The sequence below is a fragment of the Elaeis guineensis genome, chromosome 5, assembly GCF_000442705.2.
Source record: "Elaeis guineensis isolate ETL-2024a chromosome 5, EG11, whole genome shotgun sequence".
Taxonomy (NCBI): domain Eukaryota; kingdom Viridiplantae; phylum Streptophyta; class Magnoliopsida; order Arecales; family Arecaceae; genus Elaeis; species Elaeis guineensis.
The window spans coordinates 116,247,049-116,260,534 of record NC_025997.2 but is presented as its reverse complement, the minus strand read 5'-3'; the positions used below and the strand labels follow the sequence as shown (position 1 = coordinate 116,260,534).

At 38.4% G+C, this 13,486-nt stretch overlaps 1 protein-coding gene across 49 annotated transcripts in view; it reads right to left on the bottom strand.

The window, feature by feature from the left end:
- LOC105045591 (uncharacterized) overlaps positions 1 to 9,906 on the bottom strand; it is a 28,592-nt gene extending 18,686 nt beyond the window's left edge. For 5 of the 49 annotated variants that reach the window (XM_073258221.1, XM_073258229.1, XM_073258219.1 and 2 more), the window contains exons 1-7: positions 9,425 to 9,811; positions 7,478 to 7,776; positions 6,161 to 7,378; positions 5,844 to 6,004; positions 5,640 to 5,735; positions 5,336 to 5,533; positions 209 to 5,239 (exon numbers count right to left, since the gene is read on the bottom strand). The gene's annotated coding sequence lies outside the window, so the exon portion shown is untranslated. Of the gene's footprint in view, positions 1 to 208; positions 5,240 to 5,335; positions 5,534 to 5,639; positions 5,736 to 5,843; positions 6,005 to 6,160; positions 7,379 to 7,477; positions 7,777 to 9,424 lie in introns of all 49 variants that reach the window. The other 44 variants (XM_073258243.1, XM_073258247.1, XM_073258241.1 and 41 more) reach the window with 40 other exon arrangements.
- Positions 9,907 to 13,486: the final 3,580 nt, after the last annotated feature.

Genomic DNA, 13,486 nt, shown 5'->3' with positions numbered 1-13,486 from the left:
TTTCACATTACTCGTCGCACAGGTCAAAAAATTAAAACTTCACAAACAGCTACAACTGAAACTTCAGGTCATCACATAAGCTGTTAAAATGAGGACACAATTATATGGTGCAAGAATTCCACAAACCAAAATACAAACATCCCTTTCAATACCAGATACAATGAAAACAAGACATAACTGTACTATAAGAAAAGTAATAATAAAGAACCTTGAAGGAGTTGCCACAGATCAAGATTGGCAGTTGATGATATTATTAAACATATAACAAGTATAGCATCTTCACAACAGGAAATCTGATAACAAAAACAACAGATGTAATGGGCCTTGGTAGTGGATAAAATTGATGAAATGTTGAGTAACAGGTGAACTACAACCAAAAAATGAAACCTTACTAATCCCAAAGTCATCAAGTCAAAGAAGCGGAGTCAAAACAGAGTATAAGATCAACCTGCAAGCCAGACAAATAATCAATGGAAATCTATGATTTTCTGGCCCTCAGCAATCACCAAGCTCAAGCTCTTGCAAATACAATGAAAAAAAGAACACAATAATACTTCAGACCTAGCCCACAGAATATGAATAATTTCCAGTACCAAAGTAGTTGCAAAATCATCTCTGCTTTTTGCTTTCAGCAGTTGTCCCGTAGACTGAGTAGCAACAAGAATTGTGAAAGAGATGGGAAGTAAGTCCTATACAATCAACATGTGAGAGAAGAAATACTCCTGATAGATAATCAGAAACTGAAATACCTAGTATCTAGGGAGCTGTCCAACAACTCCAACCCCTCGAACATGATGTTCATTACATCCTTTCAAACACTAAAGCAGCAGCAGCAACACACAGTAACACAAACAAACAAATGAATAAGACATCTATAGCTTCTCTTTGCACTGCAAGATGGCAATTGCTCCTCTAAATTCTCTGAATCATGAAAGGCAAACACAGTTAATATGTCAGCTGACCCTAAACGATCAAATGACGAGATTACATAAGAAACCCAATCTTGACTTCCAGCCTCTGCATCATATTTCTTGAACAGAAAAATGAGGTGAATTGAGCAGTATAACCTGAAGTGACAACTGAGTAAAGAGCACAGGAAACAGATGCTAATAAGCCACAGAAGATGACTGAAGATCAGAAACAACTTTACGTTGCCACAGCACTTACAAACAGCATATGATAGCTCTGATCAGGTAGCGCAATTTGTTGCCTCAACAGATTCTGCGGCAACCAAATAGAAAGATTTCAACAAGTGCAAGTGGAAAAAAAATCATCTCCCTGATCACATATTGCTTCTCTTAATCAAACCAATCGTTCAAATCACATTATCTGAACAAAATGAAAATAATCAGAGGAAAAGAAACCCCCTTCAAAACAAAACCAATCGGGGCATCTGCTTTAACATCATCTCATTGAATTGAATTACTTGGAAAACAAGGGCAGCCTTCTCAAAAATTAAAACCTAAAGAAACCATCAAAAATCATGATTAGATTAAGCATCAAAATTAGAAATCAGTGTCCCACTGCATAATAATATGTTCATCATGTTTCAAACCAACTAACCAAGCCACCATCTAATAAGGCAACCCCCTTCCCAAGAAATTCCGGCCATTAAGACACATGTCCAACATCAGAATATGGAAACTGAAATAACAACTACTCACAATCAGGAGCATCGAGCATGAGTATCAACATTAGAAACCACTTCCACGATGATTGCATGCTGAAAGGATTATTAAAATAAATACTTAAAAGTCATAACCCCAGCACCAGTGCTTCAACTGAATACAAGAAAATCATGAAGTAAATCTGAACTCGGACTGTCGGATTGGCGATACTCAAAGATCCAATCAGAATACACCATGGCTGATTCCTGCAGATTAACAATGGAGCACTACCACTTCCATAAGAAAGAAACCTGACCACTTGGATTCTTTTTTAGGGAAAAAAAGGAAACTAAATCACAATAAACCAGATTCAACTGTCAAATCCTCAAACAAGAACAAACAGCTCCTAATTTTGTGAACCCTAACAACCAAGTCACAGAAGATTCCTCAACTACTGCAAATCTTCAATCTCAATTTCAGCCTCTGAATCATGCCTATCTTGTAAAACACCGGAAGATGGAATCTAAAGTAACATTGAATTGGAACCAGGAACATCTCTTTTGAGTATTAGTATCAAAAACATCAGAAAACACTCATCAGGCTGCAAAATAATGCTTGTGTGATGCTTTCAAACTGAAAATAATATTGTAAAAATGAATACCAAAAACTGTAAAACTGGCAGCAGGAAAATCATAAGCAAGTCTGAACTCATATTGTTGGATTCGCGATGTTCAAAAACTGATCAAAACACATTACAAAAAATGCCTGTAGATTAACAAAAGAGCACTCCCGGTTCCATAAAAATACTCAACAACTTGAATTATTTCAAAAAGAAAAAACCAGATTCAATTGTCAAACACACGAACAAGAACAAACAGCTTCTAATTCTGTAAACCCAAAACCAAGACAAAAAAAATGCTGCAAATCTTCAAGAAACTCACTACCATAATAAATGCAAATCTTCAAGAAATCTACATCCACTTAGAAGCAAGAATAGATAAAAACCACCAATAATCTTGATACTGATAATGAAATTAAGAACCCAACAGTCTGTAAATGATGATTAAAATCATGATTTTCAGAACCATTCCGAACCCAGTGGTTCGGGGCGTGCCGAACCGGACTGGCGGGGTTCCAGTAGAAAAAACGGCAAACGTCGATGCTGGAAAAGAAGGAAAGGGAAACAAAGGAAGAGAAAGAGAGGAGGAAAGGGAGAGGTCACCGGAGGTCGGCGGTGGCCTTCTATGGCCACCAGAAGGCCGCAGAAGTCTCTACGACTCGGTTCGCCTGATAGGACTACCGCAAAGAGCGAGAAAGAAAGAGGAGGCCGCCAGAGATGGGAGAATGAGATGGTGGAGGGGCCGCCGGAGATCTCCGAGTGGCCGTTATGGCCACCGGGTGGCACAAGCGGCGCGGACAGAGTCACAGCCGCAGAACAGGGGCGACTACCTCTATTCACGCATCGATCTTTTTTTAAAAAGGGAGATGAATAGTGAAGCCAGCACTTGATTTGTCGACTTCACTTTTTAAGAATTTTTTTTAAAAAAAAATTAAAAATAGTGAAGTCGACAATCAGTTTGTCAGCTTTACTATTTCAATACTTATTTAAAAAAGTTCAAAAACAGTGAAGCCGGCAATGAGTTTGCCGGCTTCACTGTTGTCAGACTTTTTTAAAAAGCTCCTGAAATAGGAGGCTTAAAAAAACCCTCTGTTTCACAACCGTAGAACCGGAGGTGGCGTTTACGCTGCCTGACGGCCATGGCGGAGGCCCTCCAGCAGCCTCTCCGTCGAACCTCCCTTGGTCCAGTTCTTCCCCCCCTCTTCTCTCTTCTCCAGAGAATGATGCGGAGCCGCAGTGGCCACCGCGGCCCTCTGAGGGCCCACGCAACCTTTAGGTGGCCACCGATGGCGTCTCCGCTGCCTCAACCTCATCCCTCCCCTCTCTCTTTTCCTCTCTTTTCCTCCTATCCGGTTCGTCCCTTACTCCCTTCATTGGTTCACGCCGGTCCAATCGGTACGGGGCCATGCTGGACCATGCCGCCCGCTGGCCGGAACAGCCACCGATATCAGTATTCAAAACCTTCATTAAAATACAATGAAATGACATAAGCCAGTGAGTCCCTTCCATTCATCAGCTGAAATGTCACCTACAATACTACTCTCATAATTACAAATTGCTTCTTCCCTTAGAATACCCCATGGCCCCATGGCGCCTTCACAGATCAAATCAAATTTCTAGTGAACCAAAAGAGAGAAATACTTAAATACAAATCCATATCAAAAGTTAGAGCATTAGGAACAAAGATGAACAAAATACACTAACAGATACTAAGTCATTCGGCAGTAGCAGAATATATATACATATATATATATACACATATATATATATATGTATATATATATATATATGCACGTATATATATATACATATGTATATATACATATGTACACACACACACAGAGACATATATATATATATATAACACATGTATACACACACACACACACACACACATATATATATATATGTATACATATGTACACACACACACACACATATAACACATGTATACACACACACACACACACACACATATATATATATATGTATACATATGTACACACACACACACACATATATATATATATATATATATATCAATTTCCATACACACCAATGCACGAAAAATCACTGCTCCATCCATCATGCCTTCACTGATCAAATCACAGTTCTGGTGAGGCAAACAAAGGATTACCAATAATAAAGAAATATTTGAGTAATTGGAACAAGGATGAAAAAACAAACCCAGATTTAAGTGAAGCAGCTGCTGAGTCACTTATCAAAAGAAGAACTTATATCGGTTCTAACACACACCACTGCCTGCAAACTATAATAGCATGATTATCAAGACAAGAAAAAGTACAGTGCAAATCCAACAGGAAGAAAAAGAAGCTCATTACAAATCATAATCCAGCATTTTCCAAAACCTACCAAGGGACCAGATCCATTATGAGAACACAAGCCAATAATGGAAAAAGATGGCTATTAGGTACACACAAATGCACATAACTAGGATATAAAGGACGAACTCTGCTCTTCTGCCTTTGAAAAATTGCATCCTACAATATAAGCACCTCTGCAACAGCAGAAATAATAAATTAATCTTCCATGTGAATAGTTTGTGTAGGAAAAAAAGTTACAGCCAACTCCACTAACAAAGTGTTCCCCCTTAATAAAAGATCACAACATTAAACTCCCATCTTTCATATAGCCTTCAAGATCAGGATACCCCAGAGAAAGATTGTTTCCCTGTTGCACAAGCTTCAGCAACAACAGAAATAACAAGATATCCTATCACATAAACTATAAGAATCAGGAGAAAAACAACTATAACTGATTCTAAAATCAAGAATTAGGATGACGCCAATGAAAAAGGTCATATCATACTCCAATTAGTGCGTACATCCTATAACAATCAAGGGGTGGGTCAAAGAAATGAGAGATGATCACCAGCTTACTAGATCAATAGGAATGAACGATATTCTGGAACCAAGAGATATCAGATAGTCAGCTACAAAGCCACCTATCAAATAGCCTCCATATCATATGCCTTAGCTCCTAAAGAACAGACCTGCATGAAGATGAATATGAGCTAGCAGATAGCTTAAACCCTATGAAAATAAGAAAAGAGAATCATCATTGATAAGCAAATCCAGAATTTACTTACCTCCATAGCCTATAGTATGCCAAAACCATCAATAATCCCATTATCTATTCTACTATATAGTATATAACACCAACTTAATGCCTCCATGCATGAGGTAAGTCAGACCATCCATGTTTCCCCACCCTTCCCTCTCCCTGTTCCATGTTTGCATTTTCCCTTCAGTGTGGCTGTTACCAACTAGATCAAAAAGTTCGAGTCCTTCCACATCAAAAAAAAAAAAAAAAAAAGCCACATTCTTGATAAACAAGCAATCAAGAAGCTTACAGTCCATAAATTAATAACAGTAATACAATAAATAACATACCAAAATGAAATGCTATCAGCCAAAATGTCACCAAAAACAGAATTACTCCTGTGATGGAAATACTAGTTAATTATTCTTCAACTCTGTAATGCAACACTGTATATAGAGAGAGAAACAAATAGCACTATCAAATTCATATGTAAAACAACTTATTGCTCAGAAAGCCTATAGGAAGATAAGAATCAAAAGGATCGAACTACTAACTCATTTCGGTGAATCATAGAACACCAAAAGATGTGGTATCTTATGGACCTAATGTCACAGCATAAACTGAAAGATCCAAACCTCTCTTCGAAGTGGTTCGTGAAAATTTCTTTCTTAACCCTAACCGTCCATGTTACCTTCACTGATCAAATTGAGGTGCTCTGAAAAGCAAATAACAGGGTTGCTAAGATGGTAACCCAAAAGAAAAATCACGGTACTGAGAATATAGATCGACAGATTCCAAATTAAGATTGAAAATGGAAATCAGGAACACAAAGGTACATAAACAAAAACTATGATATCAATTAGGGACAAACCCATCCATTGTAATTTGCTGCACAAATTCTACAACAGAACAAATAATAAATGAACCTCCTCAGTTAGAACAGCTAGTGCAGGAAAGAACAGAAATATTCACTCCATCAAAAATGACAAACCCCCTTCATCACTTCATTCCTCCAAACTATTTTCCATTATCAGATCAAGAGTACCTTTGAGCAGGATGGTCCACAATGCACAAGCTCCTCTACAATGCCAAAAATAACAAATTAACGAGGTTGAGAAACCCCCTCCATAATAAAAGCCATTCCTTCTCTCATTCACCCAAAATGTCTCAAGCGCTCAAGGAAGTCAAACAAATAAGAGAAGCTCACCAGGTCACTAACGCAGCACGTATGAATGAAATCATAAAAAATAGATGAAACTAAGAAACTTCATACAGCATATCCACTGCAAAACTACTTATCAACGTAGTATAAATGCTATTTCCAACATGCTTTGACTCCTAAAGAATTTGTGGGAGCAAGGGAGCACCATGATGAAAAAACCCTTTCTTAACCCCAGTTACTCAAACTTTCAGAGCTCAGAACAAAGATGGATAAATTATAAGTTAATGTTGAAAATGGCCAACTATAAATACGGACAAACCCTTCCAACATGTGCCCACAGCAGAAGTTACTGCAACAACACAAACCATACAGTAACCTTCACCGTTTCTCGTGAACAGCTAGTGTAGGAAAAGGTAGTACAATACCTCCACTATCAAAGATGAGAAACCCCCTTCATAGAAACTCATATCATGACAATCCATTTCCTTCGAACTGTCTTCATCATCAGATAAAGATGCCCTTGAGCAAGATAACCTGATGTTGTGACAGCTCTCTGTGACATGAGAAATAACAATCCTATGACTTGAAAGTTTAAGAACAAATGGGAAATATTATCAATTCCATAATAAAGTTGAGGAACACCCTCCATCAAAAGCACATATCATGATCGAATCCTGAAAGTTGATGGTTCTGGTCAAAAAAATGAGAGAATGTCACCAGGTTATTAATAACACAAGCGAATGAGATTTCTGGAATACAGAAATGAATCTTGATACAGCATATAAGCAGCAGATCCACTTATCGAGATAGCATCCATGTCAAGCCCCACCCCTAGATTATCAGGGGAAATGAGGAACTCTCATCATGAAAAATCCTTTCTTAAGCCTAATTCCTTTAGCGTTGCCCTTCAATGATCAAATCAACATTCTGGTGAAGCAGATAAAAGGATTACTAAAACACTAGCCCAAAAGAAACTCCTATTGAGAAAAAAAGGTAACTAGGAACATAAAGGCATCAAATACTAACAATGATATAAATAAGGACGAGCCCTTCCATATTGGCAAAGATGGGGCAAAATTGTATCCTGCAACACAAGCTAAACTGCAACAACACAAATAATAAATTAACCTTCCTGATTCCACCTGAACAGCTACCGCTTGAAAAAGCAAGCTTAATGAACTCAGTTATCAAGATTAGAAACTCTATTCATTAAAAAAAAAAAAAAAAAGAAAATCATATCCTTGCACTCCATTTCCTCTGAACTTCCTTCAGTTATCAGATCAAGATACCCTTCAGCAAGATTGTCCCATGTTGCATAAGCTCTTCTGCAACATCACACAAATAACAAACTAAGAAAGACCTAAACTAAAAGCATAAGGGCCAAAAATTAGTACAATAAATTCAATAATCAAAGTGCAGAAACCGTTCATGAAAAAAACAAATATACTCCGATGGAGCCAGATTGCATTGAGAACTCAAGGTGCTGGTCAAACAAATAAGGGAATCACCAGGTCTCTAATGCAACAGGAAATCATGAAACAACTGCCAACATCAATCACAAGATGATATATTGCGTGAGATTAACCAAGAAATCAAGATTATCCCAAAACTAGATAAGCACTCAATGTAAAAGGGATCACTGCCGAAAGTACAGTAGGAGACGCAGTATATCAGAATCATCACGGACAAACCTAAACTTGCTTGGAGGGAGAAAATAGAAAATACATGCAAGAGCACAAATACACCAGAGAACTACGAATAATGCATAAACCATGATAGTGAGCACTAATGGATCGGAAAGATTAGCCAATAATAGCACCCAAGAACGAAGAAGAACTGGGAAAGGACTTGGAAGGTGCATTGAATGACCCAACCCTTTGAAGATGATGCCCACCATTCCAAAAACTATAGTAACAACAGCAGCAATAGCCACACTCAACAATACACAAGACCAAAAGAGTAGGACATCTTTTGCTTCTATTAGCAGCATCCTCTGAATCATGAAAAGCAAATACAATAAGTTGTCAATAACCCTGATTGATCGACATGATGAAATTACACCATAATCAAAATATATATTGGTGAAGAAATCCCATAGGAGATCCATCCTCCAGCCTCTGCATGTCCATTAAGTAATGACTCGGTATTTTTATTCTGGTAAACCAAGCTGAACCAGCCAGTAATATAACCTCACTCAAGTAACAACTGAATAAGAAGCAGGAAGAGTAGAAATATCATGTTGCCACAATGCTTTACATATGAAGTGACAGCATGCAAAGGAAATGGAATTTATCATTCTATCAAACCAGTATATGATAGCTCTGATCAGGTAAAAGAATCAGTGCAATTTGACTCTTCAACGGATACAACTGCAACCAAACAGAAGGATTTCATAAAAGACAGGAGGTTAAATAAATCATCTAGCCAATCACATATTGCTTCTCAGAATTGAACCAATTATTCAAATCACAATATCCGACAAAGGATAATACTTGAAAGGAAAAGGAACTCCCTCGAAAAGAAACAATCCGAATTCTGCCTCCACATGATCTCTTTTGTTTGAATTCAATAACAAGGGCATCCCTTTCATGATGGAACCTAAAGCAACCATCATGAATCAAGAACCAAAGCAACCGTCAAGAATCAAGAACCATGATTAGGCATGAACATCATCAGAAGTCGCTCCCTGCACGATAATATTTTCATCATATCCATGTGATATACAAACCCCTTGTCTGAATTCAAGCCTCTGGATCATGCTTCTCTGGTCCGACATCTAGTATTAAACCGGAAGTAACATTGAATCGGGATCCCGAACTATCAGCACCATAAACATCAGAAACCATCGTCTAGCTACAAGATAATGCTTCTGCGATTTTCTCAAACTAACCATAATATATTAAAAAAGAAAACTAAAAACTCGTAATCCTGCAACAATTCTTCAACCAAATTCAAGCAAATCATGAGGCGAACCTGAACTCATACAGTCGGATTGGCAACAATCCGAATCCAATAGAAACACGCCACCGCTGATTCCTGTAGATTAACGAAGAAGCACTTCCAGTTTGATGAGATACCTGAACCAAACCTAAATCACTAAAAACAGGTTCAATCCTCATATCGACGAATTCTCAAAGAAGAAAAAACTTCTTCTAATTCTGCAAATCCTCAAGAAATCCCCAATGAATAGACCAATGATAAGAACCATACAAAACCTAAATTAGAAGAAGAAACCCCATGAAAGACAACCCGAACGAATGCCAACAGCACCCCACAAACTGGACGGCCGAGGAAGAGGTGGCGAAGGAGTCCGCTATTTATCGACAAGGTGGGGAAGGAGGAACGGCAGGGATTGAACGGATCAGAAAGAAGCGACGGTCAGATCGGGTACGCGTTTCTAAAGGCGGTGGGAGTGGGTCGGTTGGTGGTTTCCTGGTCGGCGTTGGATTTGGACCGCGTCAAAAACACGCTTCCCGAGCCAGCACGTACCGTAAGTTCTCCTATATCTGATCCACAAGAATTTGAATAACAATTAAATTGTTGGTAAACGGTTATCCACGTGGATGATCGAAAATTACACTAGTTCAAAGGGGTACGCATCTGACTGATTAAAATAGATAAAATATTTATTTTTTTATAAAGTAATTTGAATAACAATTAAATTGTTGGCAAACGGTTATAAACATGGATGATCAAAATTACACAAGTTCAAAAGTTATGGATTTGATCAATTAAAAAGATAAAATATTTATTTATTTTTTTGATAAAGTAAGATATTCATATAAGTCTATTACGAACATAGTTAAAAAGATAAAAAAAAAAAAATCACAGCCATCTCTATGTCTATCCCCATTACATCTAAGCATGTTCCGCTATAAAAAATGCCACCCAATCTGTATGTGATTTCTCTTCTAAAAGACATGCCTAATGTCAAGGAAAATGCTTCCCATCAACAGCCTCGAAATATCTTGCAACGAGAGATGAGTCGCATCTCCTCTCATGCCTTTGAATTCATCCGATCGCCATGGCTGAATTTCTCTCGATGACAAGATAGTCAGTTCCTAGCATCAATTATTCATTTGTAATTTCAACCCAAGTAGCTCATGGTTTTCGTTCTTGAAATGGTCACTCCCATCAACATCCACAAGCCTATTGTCTAGTCCACAAATCATAAATCCAATGCCTTCTCTGCTATCAATAACATTACCATCAAAGTTAACTTCAAATTAGATTAGAGGTGGGGGCTCCCAGGAGGTGAAAATCTTACGGATTATTGCATGAGCAAAAAGTGAGTCCAAGATATCCGAGATCCTCAAGATCACTTTTGATAATGAGGGGTGAATGAACTCGACCGTTTGAATCATAACTCTCTCTAGAATAAATCTCAATGAGTACCTTATGGACTCAAACACTAAACTATTCCGGATCAATCAGATATAATAAGGGATATATGCAACTCGAATGCTTATTAGTTTGATAACCTCAACCTCACGCTCCATCTCAAAAACTCCAAGAAAGACTAAACCAGTACCTCTAACTTGGTAATTAGCAAAAGGGGTTCAACTAGTTGTCAAATCTGCTCAGGTCTTGGGCATAAGAATAGGACATGCTCCAAAATTTCATCCCCCAATCTATAAGATGGACATGTGAACAAGGGATCTATATCTCTATTTCTCAAAATTGGTCCGGTGAGAAGGTGATCTCAAGCAACCCTTCACAAAAATAAACTCACTCTTAGGTTCGTGCCAGCCCTCCAAATCCACATAGCACCCATAGGCCTAATGGTCTCCCTTCGGTGTATACTATAAAGATCGATAACTACCACCCTCGAGATATAGGATAACCTCCAGACTGTGACATCATGACCACTATTACAGGTAAAGAATCTCTGCTATCCGAGCTGAAAATATTGGCAAATCTCGATCATGGACGGCCCGATATCAACTGCCAATCCAAGCATCGGCTACCGACCCATGCTTCGGTCGATATCTACTTTGATTGACATCCTTAAAGGGTTGATCGAGAACACCAACGTACTCCTTTTAAATCATGCATCCATTGGGAACATCTGACCACAAGATGGATAAGACAACAACAATCATCAAATCCTGGAAGATCAAGCCAGAAATCTTGTAGTACGTCCAAAGCGGTCGGGTGGCCTCTAACAACTCTTCCCTCTTATGGCTCTCACATCGATCTATAAGTAGAGGTAACTAAGGGATCTCAAAGTATGCAATCTCTCTCGTACACTACTTTCCATCTATTCTATATTTTTAATTTGAGCATCGAATGGTCCCTATCAGATTCAACTCCAGTCAGAAACTTACTTTATAGGTTCTACCATCATGATCTTGTGATCACCACTCAACTCCAGCCAATCCAACCCAAGCTGAAAATCTACGGCAACAACCACCATGGATAGAAACCATTGAGAATGGCACCTGCTCTCCATTGTTGCTCCTTAGATTGATTTTGATGATTACAAAGCAGTTGAAGGGGTACCAATGATTTTCACTTGAAAAAGACTTATTGCTCTTCAAGGGCAAAATTATAATTTTACCAAAATTCTGATTTGATAGTATCAAATGATAGAACAAAAGATTTATGATCCAATGATGAAAATTTTATTAATTTTGGACTTGTATTTTGAAAGATATGCATGATTGAAAATCATGAGTCGACCCATGAGTCGACTCATGGCACATGAGATGACTGGCACGCTGATTTTTCTGGCCGACACAGACTTGGTAAAACCTATGAGTCGACCCCCAAGGCATGAGTCGACTCATGAGTCGACCTCTGCGGGTCTTTTTGCCAGTTTTATAGAACCTTGGATCCCGTTCACTTCTGTGACGATTTTCCACAGAGGTCGACCCATGAGTCGACCCCCAGGCATGAGTCGACTCATGAGTCGACCCCTGTGACAGGATTTTTTCACAACGGCTAATTTTTTACCCATTTTAAATACTTTTAATGCTCATTTAATGCAGTCTAACGGCTCTTTTTCAGTCTAGAATGATTTTCTCTATTTCTTAAAGCTATAAAAGGGACAAAAAGGTGGGAATCAAAAAGAATATTCAAGTAGAGAGATTTTGATAAAAGAATTTCAAGCTAACTTTTCAGCCCTAAGCAAGAGCTCATTCAAAGCTTTCAAGAAGCCTTTAATCCAAGCTCACCAACTCCTCAAGTGCACATTCAAGTCTCCATCCACCTTGAGAAAATCCAAAAAGGGTCTTCTTCTCTTGAGTAAAGTGTATTTAAAGTTATATTCGCTCATTGAAGGAGCTTTCTTTATACTTATTTGTGCTATAAATTGTTATACTCAGTTTGAGTGATTGGTTTTATTTTGGAAGGTTTCCAAAATAAGGGAAGGTTGATCCGAACCTAGAATCGGAGTGTATTGAGTTGGCTTGTACCCGGAAAATAAATGGACTAGCTTGGAATAGCTAGAGTCGGAGTTTTCGATGTTTGTATTCGGGTTGAATACAAGATTAGTGGATTGAAATTTTCAAGTAGGAGCTTGGGGAGTGGATGTAGGTGCAAGGTTGGCACCGAACCACCATAAATCCTTTTGTTTGGTGTGTGTCTAATTGCTCTTCTTTATCTCTTCATTATTCTCTTGCATTCTTGCTCTTGCTATTAGCCTTGAATTAATTCTACTCACTCTATCTATTTAGCTTTGTCAAACATTTCTCATAAGTCATAAGTTAAGCTTAAAATTTTTAGAAACCCAATTCACCCCCCCTCTTGGGTTGCATAGCTGGGCAACAAGTGGTATCAGAGCCCGGTGCTCTAGCCCTTCTTTGATCTAAACAATCAAAGAGCCAAAGATCTATGGCAACTCATGTCGGCACTTCTCTAGCCGAGGGGCAATCCACCAACCGACCTCCACTTTTCAATGGGTCTAATTACACCTATTGGAAAGCTCGGATGAAAATATTCATTCAAGCACTCGACTATGATATGTGGAGTATCATAGTGAACAGTCCTCACACACCCACTAAAATTATAGATGGTGAGGAATCAACCAAATCC